The sequence below is a fragment of the Callithrix jacchus genome, chromosome Y, assembly GCF_049354715.1.
Source record: "Callithrix jacchus isolate 240 chromosome Y, calJac240_pri, whole genome shotgun sequence".
NCBI classification, from domain to species: domain Eukaryota; kingdom Metazoa; phylum Chordata; class Mammalia; order Primates; family Cebidae; genus Callithrix; species Callithrix jacchus.
Genome location: NC_133525.1, coordinates 6,474,110 through 6,489,116, shown reverse-complemented (window position 1 = coordinate 6,489,116; position 15,007 = coordinate 6,474,110). Strand labels below are relative to the sequence as shown.

Here is a 15,007-nt window from a genome sequence, read left to right as displayed (position 1 = left end):
AAAATACTCTTCAGGACATGATCCAGGAAAATTTCCGCCACCTAGCAAGACAGGCCAACACTCAATTGCAGGAAATACAGAGAACACCACAAAGATATTCCACAAGAAGAGCAACCCCAAGGCACATAATCGTCAGATTCAACAGGGTTGAAATAAAGGAGAGAATACTAAGGGCAGCCAGAGAGAAAGCTCGGGTCACCCACAAAGGGAAGCCCATCAGACTCACAGCAGATCACTTGGCAGAAACGCTACAAGCCAGAAGAGAGTGGGGGCCAATATTCAACATTCTTAAAGAAAAGAACTTTCAACCCAGAATTTCATATCCAGCCAAACTGAGCTTCAGAAGTGAAGGAAGAATAAAATCCTTTGCGAACTAGCAAGTACTCAGAGATTTTGTCACCACCAGGCCTGCTTTACAAGAGCTCCTAAAAGAGGCACTACACATAGAAAGGATCAACCAGTACCAGCCATTCCAAAATCACACTGAATGCTAAAGAGCTTCAACATAATGAAGAATCTACAACAACTAACAGGCAAAACAGCCACTTAGCATCAAAATGGCAGTATCAAATTCACACATAACAATATTAACCCTAAATGTAAATGGACTAAATGCACCAATCAAAAGACACAGACTGGAAAATTGGATAAAAATCCAAAACCCATCAGTGTGCTGTATCCAGGAAACCCATATCACATGCAAGGATACACAAAGGCTCAAAATAAAGGGATGGAGGAAGATTTACCAAGCTAATGGAAAGCAAAAAAAAGCAGGAGTTGCAATTCTCATCTCCAATAAAATAGACTTTAAAGCAAAAAAGATCAAAAGAGACAAAGAAGGCCATTATATAATGGTAAAAGGATCAATACAACAAGAAGAGCTAACGATCCTAAACATATATGGACCCAATGCAGGAGCACCCAGATACATAAGGCAAGTTCTTAATGACTTACAAAAGGACTTAGACTCCCATACAATAATAGTGGGAGACTTTAACACTCCACTGTCAATACTAGACAGATCAACCAGACAGAAAATCAACAAGGATATCTAGGGCTTGAACTCAAACCTGGAGCAAGCAAACCTGATAGACATTTACAGAACTCTCCACCCCAAATCCACAGAATACACATTCTTCTCAGCACCACATCACACCTACTCTAAAATTGACCACATAATTGGAAGTAAAGCACTGCTCAACAAATGCAAAACAACTGAAATCATAACAAACAGCCTCTCAGACCATAATGCAATCAAGTTAGAACTCAAAATTCAGAAACAGACCCAGAACTGGACAGCTTCATGGAAACTGAACAACAGGCTCTTGACTGTTGACTGGGTAAACAACGAAATGAATGCAGAAATAAAGAAGTTCTTCGAAACCAATGAGAACGAACACACAACGTGCCAGAACCTCTGGGACACATTTAAAGCAGTCTCTAGAGGAAAGTATATAGCAATAACTTCCCATATGAGGAGAATGGAGAGATCCAAAATTGACACCCTATCGTCAAAATTGAAACAGCTAGAGGAGCAAGATCAAAAAAACTCAAAACCCAGCAGAAGACAAGAAATAACTAAGATCAGAGCTGAGCTGAAGGAGATAGAGACACGAAAAACCCTTCAAAAAATCAATAAATCCAAGAGCTGGTTTTTTGAAAAGATCAACAAAATAGACAGACCACTAGCCAGATTGATTAAAAATAAAAGAGAGAACAACCAAATAGATGCAATAAAAAAATGATAAAGGGGAAATCACCACAGATTCCACAGAAATTCAAACCATCATCAGAGAATATTATGAACAACCATATGCACATAAACTAGTAAACCTGGAAGAAATGGATAAATTCCTGGACTCCTGTGTCCTCCCAAGCCTAAACCAGGAGGAAGCTGAAACTATGAATAGACCAATAACAAGGTCTGAAGTTGAGGCAGCAATTAAGAGCCTACCACACAAAAAAAGCCCAGGTCCAGACGGGTTCACAGCCGAATTCTACCAGACACACAAGGAGGAGCTGGTATCATTCCTTCTAAAACTATTTCAAACAATCCAAAAAGAGGGAATCCTTCCCAAATCATTTTATGAGACCAACATCATCCTGATACCAAAACCCAGCAGAGACCCAACGAGAAAAGAAAACTTCAGGCCAATATCCATGATGAACATAGATGCAAAAATCTTCAATGAAATATTGGCAAGCTGATTGCAACAGCACATCAAAAAACTTATTCATCATGATCAAGTAGGATTCATCTCAGGGATGCAAGGCTGGTTCAACATACACAAGTCTATCAACGTAATTCACCACATAAACAGAACCCAAAACAAAAACCACATGATTATCTCAATTGACGCAGAGAAGGCATTTGACAAAATTCAACAGCCCTTTATGCTAAAAACCCTCAATAAACTCGGTATCGATGGAACATATCTCAAAGTAATAAAAGCAATCTATGACAAACCAACAGCCAATATCATACTGAATGGGAAAAAACTGGAAGCATTCCCTTTAAAATCTGGCACTAGACAAGGATGCCCTCTCTCACCGCTCCTATTCAATATAGTACTGGAAGTTCTAGCCAGAGCAATCAGGCAAGAAAAAGAAATAAAGGGTATTCAAATAGGAAAGGTGGAAGCCAAATTGTCTCTATTTGCAGATGACATGATAGTGTACCTAGAAGACCCCATCGCCTCAGCCCAAAAACTCCCGAAACTGATAAGCAACTTCAGCAAAGTCTCAGGATATAAAATCAATGTGCAAAAATCACAAGCATTCATCTACACCAATAACAGACTTAAAGAAAGCCAAATCAAGAGCGAACTGCCATTCGCAATTGCTACAAAAAGAATAAAGTACCTTGGAATACAACTTACAAGGAACGTAAGTGACCTCTTCAAGGAGAACTACAAACCACTGCTCAACGAAATCAGAGAGGACACAAACAGATGGAGAAACATTCCATGTTCATGGTTAGGAAGAATTAATATCGTGAAAATGGCTATACTGCCCAAAGTAATTTACAGAATCAACACTATCCCCATCAAGCTACCATTGACTTTCTTCACAGAACTGGAAAATACCACCATGAACTTCATATGGAACCAAAAGAGAGCCCGCATAGCCAAGTCAATTCTAAGCAAAAAGAACACAGCGGGGGCATCACACTACTGGATTTCAAACTATACTACAAGGCTACAGTAATCAAAACAGCATGGTACTGGTACCAAAACAGAGATATAGACCAATGGAACCAAACAGAGGCACCGGAGGCAACACAACATACATACAACTATACAATCTTTGATAAACCTGACAAAAACAAGCAATGGGGAAAGGATTCCATGTTTAACAAATGGTGTTGGGAAAACTGGCTAGCCATGTGCAGAAAGCAGAAACTGGACCCCTTCCTGACACCTTACACTAAAATTAACTCCAGATAAATTAAAGACTTAAACATAAGACCTGGCACCATAAAAACCCTAGAAGGAAATCTAGGCAAATTCATCCAGGACATAGGAGTAGGCAAGGACTTCATGAACAAAACACCAAAAGCATTGGTAACAAAAGCCAAAATAGACAAATGGGACCTAATGAAACTCCACAGCTTCTGCACGGCAAAAGAAACAGTAACTAGAGTGGATCGGCAACCTATAGAATGGGAAAAAATTTTCACAGTCTACCCATCTGACAAAGGGCTGATATCCAGAATTTACAAAGAAGTCAAACAGATTTATAGGAAAAAAACAAACAAGCCCATTCAAAAGTGGGCAAAGGATATGAACAGATACTTTACGAAAGAAGACATATACGAGGCCAACAATCATATGAAAAAATGCTCATCGTCACTGGTCATCAGAGAGATGCAAATCAAAACCACATTGAGATACCATCTCACGCCAGTCAGAATGGCGATCATTAAAAAATCTGGAGACAACAGATGCTGGAGAGGATGTGGAGAAAAAGGAACACGTTTACACTGTTGGTGGGAGTGTAAATTAGTTCAACCATTGTGGAAGACAGTGTGGCGATTCCTCAAGGCCTTAGAAATAGAAATTCCATTTGACCCAGCAATCCCATTACTGGGTATATATCCAAAAGACTATAAATCGTTCTACTATAAGGACACATGTACACGAATGTTCATTGCAGCACTGTTTACAATAGCAAAGACCTGGAATCAACCCTAATGCCCATTGATAATAGATTGGATTGGAAAAATGTGGCACATATACACCATGGAATATTATGCAGCAATCAGAAATGATGAGTTTGTGTCGTTTGTAGGAACATGGATGAATCTGGAAAACATCATCCTCAGCAAACTGACGCAAGAACAGAAAATGAAACACCGCATATCCTCACTCATTGGTGGGTGATGAAAAATGAGAACACATGGACACAGAAAGGGGAGTACTAAACACTGGGGTCTATTGGGGGGAAAAGGGGAGGGCCAGTGGGAGGGGGAGGTGGGGAGGGATAGCCTGGGGAGAAATGCCAAATGTGGGTGAAGGGGAGAAGAAAAGCAAAGCACACTGCCATGTGTGTACCTACGCAACTGTCTTGCATGCTCTGCTCATGTACCCCAAAACCTAAAATCCAATAAAAAATTAAAAAAAAATTAAAAAAAGGCAGAAAACAGAAAAGAATTATGAAGCCACACAACAATCATCTAGAACACTTGCTGGCTCTTCCATGCAATTCACATCTCTCTCTAAAATTCCTATTCACTTGTTTAGAAATGAGTGTAGTGCCATCTCCACATAGTAGACAATAGAAAGAACAGTACTTGCCTTTTTTTTTTTTTTTTTTTTTAGAGATGGTGGATTGCTATATTGCTCAAGCTGCAGTGCCATAATGCTATCATAGCTTGCTGCAACCTCCAACTCCTGGACTCAAAGCATACTCCCCCTTGAGCCTCTTGAGTAGCTCAGACTACACACATGCACAACTATATCCAGATAATTCATTGGATTTTTTTCTAGACATGGGTCTCTTGATGTTTTCCAAGCTGCCCTGAAGGGATCCTTCTTGATCAACATTTCAAAGTGTTAAGGTTACAGATGTGAGTCACCATGTGTAGTGGTGATTATATCACTTAATCCCTGCTGTACATGCTATCACCATGAACAGTGACTGACATTTAGAAAACACTCAACAAGTGTTTGCTGAATAAACAAAGAGATGTCCAAGAATTACACACGTTTTGCAGATATTAGTAAGGATGCATACCAATTTCACTATTGTTTTCCATATTTGTTATCACTACATGGGTACTCCCAAAACACTGTTTCTCAAATATTCAAGGCAATTTTGACTTTTCCAAAAAGGAATATGCATAAAAATCTAAAAGTTTTCCAGTATGAGAAAATGGACATACACATCCAGGTCAGTCTGCTGTCATGATGTGGATACATATCAGGTCACAAAGGAAACATCATAAAACAAAAAGAGTGTAGACTTTGTACAAAAATTCTCCTTGGTCTAGTCAAGTGCATATACATTTACACTATGTACCGCAGTGCTCAAATCTCAATTTCTTGTAAAAATATATACAACATGGTGAATTTTAAGTACATGCTGTAGTGCTGGTCCCTTGAAGGCTTATTTCTTAATTAAGAAAGTATTGATGCAATTATCCTTACTTCCCAGTAAGACACTGCATAACTTAGAGGGTGCACTTTTCACCCTGCCGCCTATCTAGAAAGCTAATGCTACATCTGAATTACATTTCTATTGAGACTGAGTCAACCTTTAAAGGGGCTCCACTTCAATTCGTCTCAACATGTATAATATGACTATCCTTACATAAATCACTGTTTCTGTGACAACAAAGAATGCTGTGAAGCAATGGAAGGTATGTTAAATAATCCTTTAGGGATGGAGAACATTTCACTCAACACAAATTTACTTTTAGAGTGTTCTTTAACTCAAAATACACAAATGTGTTTCTAAAAAATTTGGAGATTATTCACAGCATTTGCAACAAAAAATAATTATCTACCTCATTTAAGCATTCAGTTCAACAGTATATATCACATGGCTTTTTGTTTTCAATAAAACATATTAAAGCTGAATATATCACAGAACAATAACACCATCAAGGAAAAATTCCGCACTACATGACATCCTGGGAAAAGTTCACAAACATTGGAAAAAAACCCAAAAAAATCTGGATTGTAAATTCAAAATGACAAACAGCACCCCACCAAATGTCTGATTTATATGTCTGCTTCTATCTCTGACTTCTACTGTAGACAACATTTGAACATCTGCCATAGAGAAATCCATTAAGAGACAGATCAAAAAAACAAAGAGGTAATATTACTTTTGGGTGCCTTTTCCCTGGGCGATTTTTAACTAAAGATAGCTCTTACTTCCAGAGCGTTCCCCAAGGGAACAAGTAAGATCATCAACTTTTTAAAAATCTTTTATTTTGGGTACATTTGCAGATTTGTTATAAAGGTAAACTTGTGTCACAGGGGATATCTATACTGATTATTTCATCACCCAGGTATTAGGCCTAGTATCCAATAGATATTTTTTTCTAATCCTCTCCATTCTCCCAATTCCTACCCTCCTGAAGGCTTAGTATCTATTATTTCCTTCTTTGTGTTCATGAATTGTACTCTTTTAGCTCCCATTCATAAGTGACTAGTATTTAGTTTGCTGTTCCTCCATTAATTTGCCAAAAATAATAGCCTTTAGTTCCACCCATGTTTCTACAAAGGACATAATCTTGCTCTTTTATCACTACATAGTATTTCACAGTGTCTATGGACCACATTTTCTTTTTCCAGTCTACCACTGATGGGTATTTAGGTTGATTCCATGTTTTTGCTATGGTGAACAGTGAGGCCATCAACTTGTAATTCAGTTAAACCTGAATCCTGTGTTGCAATCTCTGTGAGCAGAGTCAGCCTCTACAAACTGTTAACAAGTTAAAATGGTGTGTCCCACCTGCTTCATGGAGATGTGCAGAGCAAAAATGGAAGCTAGATAGGCAAAGGCTGAAGAGTACAAAAGATGCCCAGTCAACATATACAACACACTGAATGTTCAACAAAGACCTTCCCAAAGGATTCCTGGGTACAGAGACATAAGGTGCTGTCAGCTCACTGATAATACTGAGTAGGCTGATGCAAAATATTCAAATTCTCTAGGCCTCATTTTACCAATCCACTACTTGGGATTTTGCATACTATCTCACTTAATTCCATATAGCTTTAAAGAATTTGGAATTACATGATTAAATGAGATAGTATGCATCCTGAATGTATGGCACAGTCACTGAAACACAGAGCTCAAGGGGAATTCAGTGGGTAAATTTCTTTCCAGGTTTATAAAGTTAGTTCCATGAAAAATTCTAGCCCACACCTTCAATTTTCAAATTCAATATGAATGAGACTATGAGTCATATATTGGTTATGACTGACAGAGCTGTATGATCAAATCCCTCTTCTGTCTATGTAGACATCCCACAAGTCCTGATGGGAAGAGAGCAATTATAAATGAGCAGCAACTTAAGAAAAGAGGCCCAAGGGCATCTTTACACTTACTAAATCTAGGTTAGGCATTCACAATATTTGCTGATTGAGAGCTATCTTTTATATTTCCTCAGTTTCTGAAGTTTAATTTACACAAAATTACTATAATTTGAAATCCAGCATGACCCATCCCAGCATAAATGACAATGTGAACTATATAATTCTTTGCTGTGGGTATGCCGCCTCTACATTTTACAGTATTTTGCAGCATCTCTGGTTTCTACTCACTAGATAATAGTGGCACCTGCTACCAAGTTTTACTATAGAAAATGTCTCCAGATAGTGCTGAATAACCCCAAAGGCCCAAACCGAACCCCAAGTAAGAATTACATATCTAAACCATCAATCATAAAATTATAGTGGCTGTGCAAATAATTAAGTTTCTATAAATATATTTTAAAAATTTAATCAGTTCTGCTGGTGTGTGTATCTCTTTCTCTGTGTGTATGTGTGTGTGTAAGTGCATGTGACAATATCCTCATTAAAAAATGCAGGGAAACTGGCAGGAGGCCCAAATAAGAGCAGATCCATTCTGAAGCTGCCTGCAAGATCAAAAGAGAAGTTAGATCACTTCTGCATTTCCAACTGAAGTACTCAATTCATCTTATTAAAACTGGTTAGGCAATGGAGGCAGCCCACAGAGGTCAACAGAAAATGGATGGGGCATCAACTCACACAAGAAGTGCAAAAGGTGAAGGACTTGCCTCACCTAACCAAGGGAGGTCATGTGAGTCTGTGCTATCAAGCCAAGACACTAAGCTTAACCAATGGTTTTTGCAGTCTGCAGACCAGAAGATTCAGGTGCCTACACTATTAGGAATCTGGGTTTAAAGTACAAAACTGAGCAGCTGTTTACACATTCAATAAGCTAGCCACAGGAGGTTTTTTTTTTTTTCTTTTTTTCTTTTTTTTTTTTTTGTTTGTTTTGTCCTCATCTCAATGTTTCCCGGGACCCCAGCAAGATGGAATTGTTCAGTCTCCAGGAAACAGGGTTGAAGCCAGGGAGCCTAGTGGTCTTGCTCAGCAAATTCCACCCCCAAGAGCCCAGAAAGCTGAGCTCCACTGGCTTCAAATTTTTTAATTTCAAGGACAGCAACCTGAAATCACCCTGGAATGCTGGAGCTTGGTTGGCAGGGATGTACTACGTTACTGAGGCTCAAGTAGGAAGTTTTCCACTCACAGTGTAAAGGAAGGCTCCAGGAACTTCAGCAGGACCCACCGCAGCACAGAAAAGTGACTGTGGCAAGAGTGGCTTCATAGATTTCTCCTCACTGGGCAGGGGATCTCTGAAAAAAAGGCAGGAGCCCAGTCAGGGGCTTACAGATAAAACTCCCATCTCCCTGAAACAGAGCACTAGGGGAAGGGGACAGTTCTAGGCCCAGCTTAAGCAGAATTCAACATTCCTGTCTGCCAATTCTGACAATAGCAGCAGATTTCCTACAACATTACTGAAGCTCTTCTAAGGAACAGACTGCCTCCTCAAATGGGCTCCTGACTCCTGTGCCTCCTGACTGGGAGACAGCTCCCAGGAGGGGTCGACAAAAAATGCATACAGAAGACTTCCACATGGCAGCTGGCAGCTGGCCTTCTAGGATGAAGCTTCTAGGGAAAGAAGCAAGCAGTAATTTTTGCTGTTCTGAAGTCTCCACTGGTGATACCCTGGCAGACCAGGTCTACAGTGAACCTCCAGTAAATTTCAGCAGACCTGCAGTGGAGGGGCTTGACTGTTAGACAAAAAACTAACAAACAGAAAGGAATAACATTAACATCAACAAAAAGAATACCCACACAAAAACTTCAAACAAAGTTTATAAGAATCAAAAATGAAAGGTAGATAAATCCATGAAGATGAGGAAAAACTGCACAAAATGCTGAAAATTTCAAGAACTGGACACTTTTTCCCCAAAGGATCATTACTCCTCATCAGCAAAAGAACAAAACTGGCTTCAGAATAACTTTGATAAATTGAAAGATGCAAGCTTCAGAAGGTGGATAATAAGTAAATTCCTCTGACTTAAGGGAGCATGTTCTAACCCAATTCAAGGAAGCTAAGACTCTTTAAAAAAGGTTGTAGGAACTGATAACTAGAATAAGCCATTTAGAGAGAAACATAAATGACCCAATGCAGCTGAACAACACAGCATGAGAACTTCTTGAGGCATACACGAGTATAAGCAGCCAAATCAATCAACCAGAAGAAATATCAGAGATTGAAGATCAACTTAATCAAATAAAGTATGGATATAACACTAGAGAAAAAAAGAATGAAAAGGAATGAAAAAAGCCTTCAAGAAATATTCAACTATGTGGAAAGACCACACTTATGGCTGATTGACATACCTGAAATAGATGGGGAGAATAGAACGAAGTTGGCCAACATGTATCATGATGTTATCCTGGAGAATTTCTCCAATCTAGTAAGGCAGGCCAATATTCACATTCAGGACATAAAAAGAGACTAGTCAAGAAGGGCAACACCAAGCACAAAAAAGTCAGATTCACCAAGATTGAAATGAAGAAAAATATGTTAAGGGAAGCCAGAGAAAACTCAGGTGATGTACAAAAGGGAGCCCATCAGCAGATCTCTCTGCAGAAATCCTACCAGCCAGAAGAACTTGGGGGCCAATATTAAAGAATTTTCAACCCACAATTTTATATTTAGCCAAACTAAGATTTATAAGTGAGGAGATAATTCAATTATTTTCAGAGAAGCCAATGCTAAGGGATTTTTATCACCACTATGGTTGTCTTTCCAGAGCTCCTGAAGGAAGCACTAAATATGTAAAGAAAAACTCGGTACCAGTTACTGCAGAAACACACCAAAATATAAAGACCAATGACATGATGAAATAACTCTATTAGTGGCTGCCAAGATGGCTGATTAGGATCAGCTCAGGTCTGCAGCTCCCAGCAAGGCCAGCACAGAAAGCAGGTGATTTCTGCATTTCCAACTGAGATTCCTGGCTCATCTCATTAGAACAGGCTAGACAGTGGATTCAGCCCACAGAGAGTGAGCTGAAGCATGGTAGGGCATCAACTAACCCGGGAAGCACAAGGGATAGGGGTATTCCCTCCCTTAGGAAAGGGAAGTCATAAGGGACTGTACCTTGAGGGATGGTGCTATCTGACCCAGATACTATGCTCTCCCCATAGTGTTTGCAACTCACAGATTAGAAGATTCCCTCCAATAAGTACATCACCAGGGCCCTGGTTTTAGGCACAAAACTCGGGGGTCATTTGAACAGACACCAAGCTAGCTGCAGGAGTTTTCTTTCATATCCCAGTGGTGTCCAGAACCTTCATTAGACAGAACCATTTATTTCTCTGAAAAGGAAGTTAAGACCAGGGAGTCTAGTGGCCTTGCTCAGCAAGTCCCACTCCCAATAAGCCCAGCAAGCTCAGGAAGTCCCACCCCCAACAAGACCAGCAAGCCAAGTTCAACTGGCTTGAAAATTCTCACTGCCAGCACAGCAGTCTGAAGTCAACTGGGGATACTCAAGATTCGTGGGGGAAAACATATCCACAATTACTGAGACTAGAGTAGGTGTATTCCCTTCACAGTATATACAAAAACTCTGGGAAGTTTAAACTGGATAGAATCCACCACAGTTCAGCAAAACCACTGTAGCCAGACTATGTCTCTACATTCCTCTTATCTGTGCAGGGCATCTCTAAAGGAAAGGCAGCAGCCCTTTCTATAAGAAACTGAATCAGGGAAGCTGTCAAGATGACTGAATAGCAACAGCTAAGGTTGGCAGCTTCCAGCAATACCAACACAGTAATTTCTGCCATTTTGAACTGAGGTACCTGGCTAATCTTATTGAAACTGGTTAGACAGTGAATGCAGCACACTTAGGGTGAGAAGAAGCAGGCTGAGGCATCAACTCACCCTGGAAGATTAAAAGGTAGGGAAACTCTCTCCCAAAATCAATCAAGTGGAACAAAGAATAGAAGAAATTATAGATCAACTAAAGAAAATAAAGCTTGAAGACAAAATAACAGAAAAAAATAATAAAAAGGAATGAATGAAGCCTCCAAAAAATATGAGACTATGTGAAAAGACCAAACCTGTATTGGATTGGTGTATCTAAAAGTGATGAGGAGAATAGAACCACACTGAAAAACACACTTTAGAATATCCTACAGGAGAAATTACCCAACATAGAGAGAAAAATCAATGTTTAAATTCAGGAAAATTTATCAATAAGTAAGATGCTTATAAATAAAAACCCCATCTCCCTGTGACAGAGCACTGACAGTAATGTGAGAGTGCTGTCAGTGCATCTTCCAGCAGACTTAAATGTTCCTGCCTTTGGGCTCTGAAAAGAGCAACAGCTCTCCCAGTACAGCAATTGACCTCAATTAAAAAACAGATCACATCCACAAGTAGGTCCCTGATCCCCATGCCTCCTGATTGGGAGGTACCTCCCAGCTGGTGTTGACAGACATCTTATACAGAAAAGCTCCAGTTGGCATCTCCAAGGTGCCCCTTTGGAATTAAGCTTCCAGAGGAAGGAGCAAGCAGCAAACTTTGCTGTTCAGTAGCATTCACTGTTGATACAAACACAGTCTGGAGTAAACCTCCATCAAACTACAGCAGACCTGGAGAACAGAAGCCTGACTGTTAGAGAAAAAACAAAAAATCAGAAAGCAAAAAAAACATAAACATCAACAAAAAAGCCGCCCCAAATAAAACCCCACCTGTGGGACACCAACATCAAGATCAAAGTTGGATAAATATAGAAAGAAGAAGAAAAAATAAATGCAAAAATACTAAAAATTCCAAAACCAGAATGCCTGTTCTCCAAAAAATCAAAACTCCTTAGCAAGGAAATAAAATTGAATGGGCAATGAGTTTAACAAATCGACAGAAATAGTCTTTTGGAGGTGGGTAACAAAAAACTCCCCTGAGATTTAGGAGCATGTTCTAACCCAATGCAAGGAAGCTAAGAACCTTAATGAAAGATTACAGGAAATTCTAACTAGAATTACCAGTTTCAGAAGAACATAAATGACCTGAGAGAGCTGAAAAAATGCAGTATGAGAGCTTTGTGAAGCATACATAAGTATCAATAGCTAACTCAATCAAATGGAAGAAAAGAATTCAGAGACTAAAAATGAACTAAAGGAAATAAAGTGTGAAGACAAGATTACCCAAAAAATAATGAAAATTACTTCGACCAAGATGGCCAAACAGAAAAAGCTCTAGTCCAGAGTTCACAGTGAGAGCAATCCAGAAGGCAAGCGATCATCACATTTCCAACTAAGGTACCATATTCACCTCACTGGGACTGGTAAGAAAGTGGGAGTAGCCCAAGTTAGGAAAACTGAAAAAATCCCCAGTTAAAAGACACAGGCTGGCAAACTGAATACAGAGTCAAGACCATTCAGTGTGCTGTATTCAGAAGAAATATCTTCAGTGCAAAGACACATATAGACTGAAAATATAGGGATGGAGGAAGAATTACAAGGCGAATGAAGATAAAGAGAGAAAAAAAGCAGCAGTTTTAATCCTATTCTCTGATAAAACTAAGTTCAAAAGAGACAAAAAAAAGGCATTACATAATGGTAAAAGAACCAATGCAACAAAAAGCTAACTATCCTAAATAAATGTTCACGCAATACAGGAGAAGCTAGATACATAAAGTAAGTTCTTAATGGCCTACAAAAAGATTTAGTCTCCCAGGCAGTAACAGTGGAAAAGTTTAACACTCCGCTTTCCATATTAGACAGACTGAAGGACAGAAAATTAACAAGCTATCCATGACTTGAACTCAGATCTGGATCAAGAGGACCAAATAGACATCTACATAACCTTCGTTCTTTCTGTTAACGATACCTCAAAATCGTTAGAATATACATTCTTCTCGGCATCACATCACATTTACTCTATAATTGACCACATAGTTGGAAGTAAATTACTCCAAAGCAGATGTAAACTAACAGAAATTATAACAAACAGTCTCTTTGACCACAATGCAATCAAATTAGAACTCAGGATTAAAAAACTAACTCAAAACCACACAATTACATGAAAACTTAACAACCTGCTACTAAATGATTACTAGATAAATAATGTAATGAAGAACAAATAAAAATGTTTTTCAAAACCAAAGAGAATAAAGACAAAAAATGCCAGAATCTCTGGGACACATTTAAAGCAGTGTCTAAAGGGAAATTTATAGCACTAAATGCCAACATAAGAAGCAAGGAAAGATCTAACATTGACAAGCTAAAGTAAGGATTTAAAAACTAGAGGAGGAAGGTCAAATAAAATCAAATGCTAGCAGAAGACAAGAAATAACTAAAATCAGATCAGAATTAAAGAAGATAGAAATACAAAAAATTCTTCAAAAAATCAACAAATCTAGAGCTTTTTTTCTCAAAATATCAACAAAATAGATGGATCACTAGCCAGACTAATAAAAAATGAGAGAGAAGAATCAAATAGATGCAATAAAAAATGATAAAAAAAAATCACCACCAATTAAACAGAAATACAAACTAAAATCAGAGATTACTGCAAACACCTTTGTGGACCTAAACTAGTAAATCCAGAAGAAATGGATAAATTCCTGGACACTTACTCCCTCCCAAGGCTAAACAACAGAGAAGTAGGATCCCTGAATAGACTGATAACTGGTCTAAAGTTGAGGAAGTAATTAATAGACTACCAACTAAAAAGTCCAGGACCAGATGAGTTCACAGCTGAATTCTATCAGAGATAAAAAGAGGAGCTGGTACTGCTCCTTCTGATACCATTCCAAGCAATACAAAAGAAGGGAATCCTTCCTAACTCTTTTTATGAGGTCAACATCATCCTGATAGCAAAACCCAGCCAAGACTAAACAAAAAGGAAAACTTCAGGCCAATATCCATGATGAACATTGGTAAGATAATCTTTTTATTTTATTTTTTATTTTATTTTAGGTTTTGGGGTACACTGGAAGAATGTACAAGATTTTTGCATAGGTACACATGTGGCAGTGTGATTTGCTACCTTCTTCCCCTTTACCTATATCTGGCATTTCTCTCCATGCTATCTCTCCCCAACTCCCCAACCACGCTGTCCCTGCCCTATTTCCCCCCCAACAGACCCCAGTGTGTAGTGCTTTTCTCCCTATGTCCATGTGTTCTCATTGTTTAACACCCACCTATGAGTGAGAACATGCAGTGTTTGATTTTCTGTTCTTGTGTCAGTTTGCTGAGAATGATGGTTTCCAGGTTCATACATGTCCCTACAAAGGACAAAACTCTTCACTTTTGATGGCTGCATAATATTCCATGATGAATATGTGCTACATATTCCCTGTCCAGTCTATCAACAATGGGCATTTGGGTTGGCTCAAGGTCTTTGCTATTGTAAACTGTGCTGCAATGAACATTCATGTGCATGTGTTTTTATAGTAGAAGGCTTTATGATCCTTTGGATATATACCCAGTAATGGGATTCCTGG

General features: G+C 38.9%; 1 protein-coding gene across 5 annotated transcripts in view; it reads right to left on the bottom strand.

Annotated features, from left to right (window-relative positions):
- Positions 1–15,007, bottom strand: part of LOC100412584 (neuroligin 4 X-linked) — a 333,835-nt gene that overhangs the window by 223,871 nt on the left and 94,957 nt on the right. For 2 of the 5 annotated variants that reach the window (XM_035289879.3, XM_078364503.1), the window contains exon 2: positions 8,731–8,836. The exons of the other annotated variants lie outside the window; for them this stretch is intronic. The gene's annotated coding sequence lies outside the window, so the exon portion shown is untranslated. The remainder of the gene's footprint in view (positions 1–8,730; positions 8,837–15,007) is intronic. 5 annotated transcript variants of the gene reach the window in all.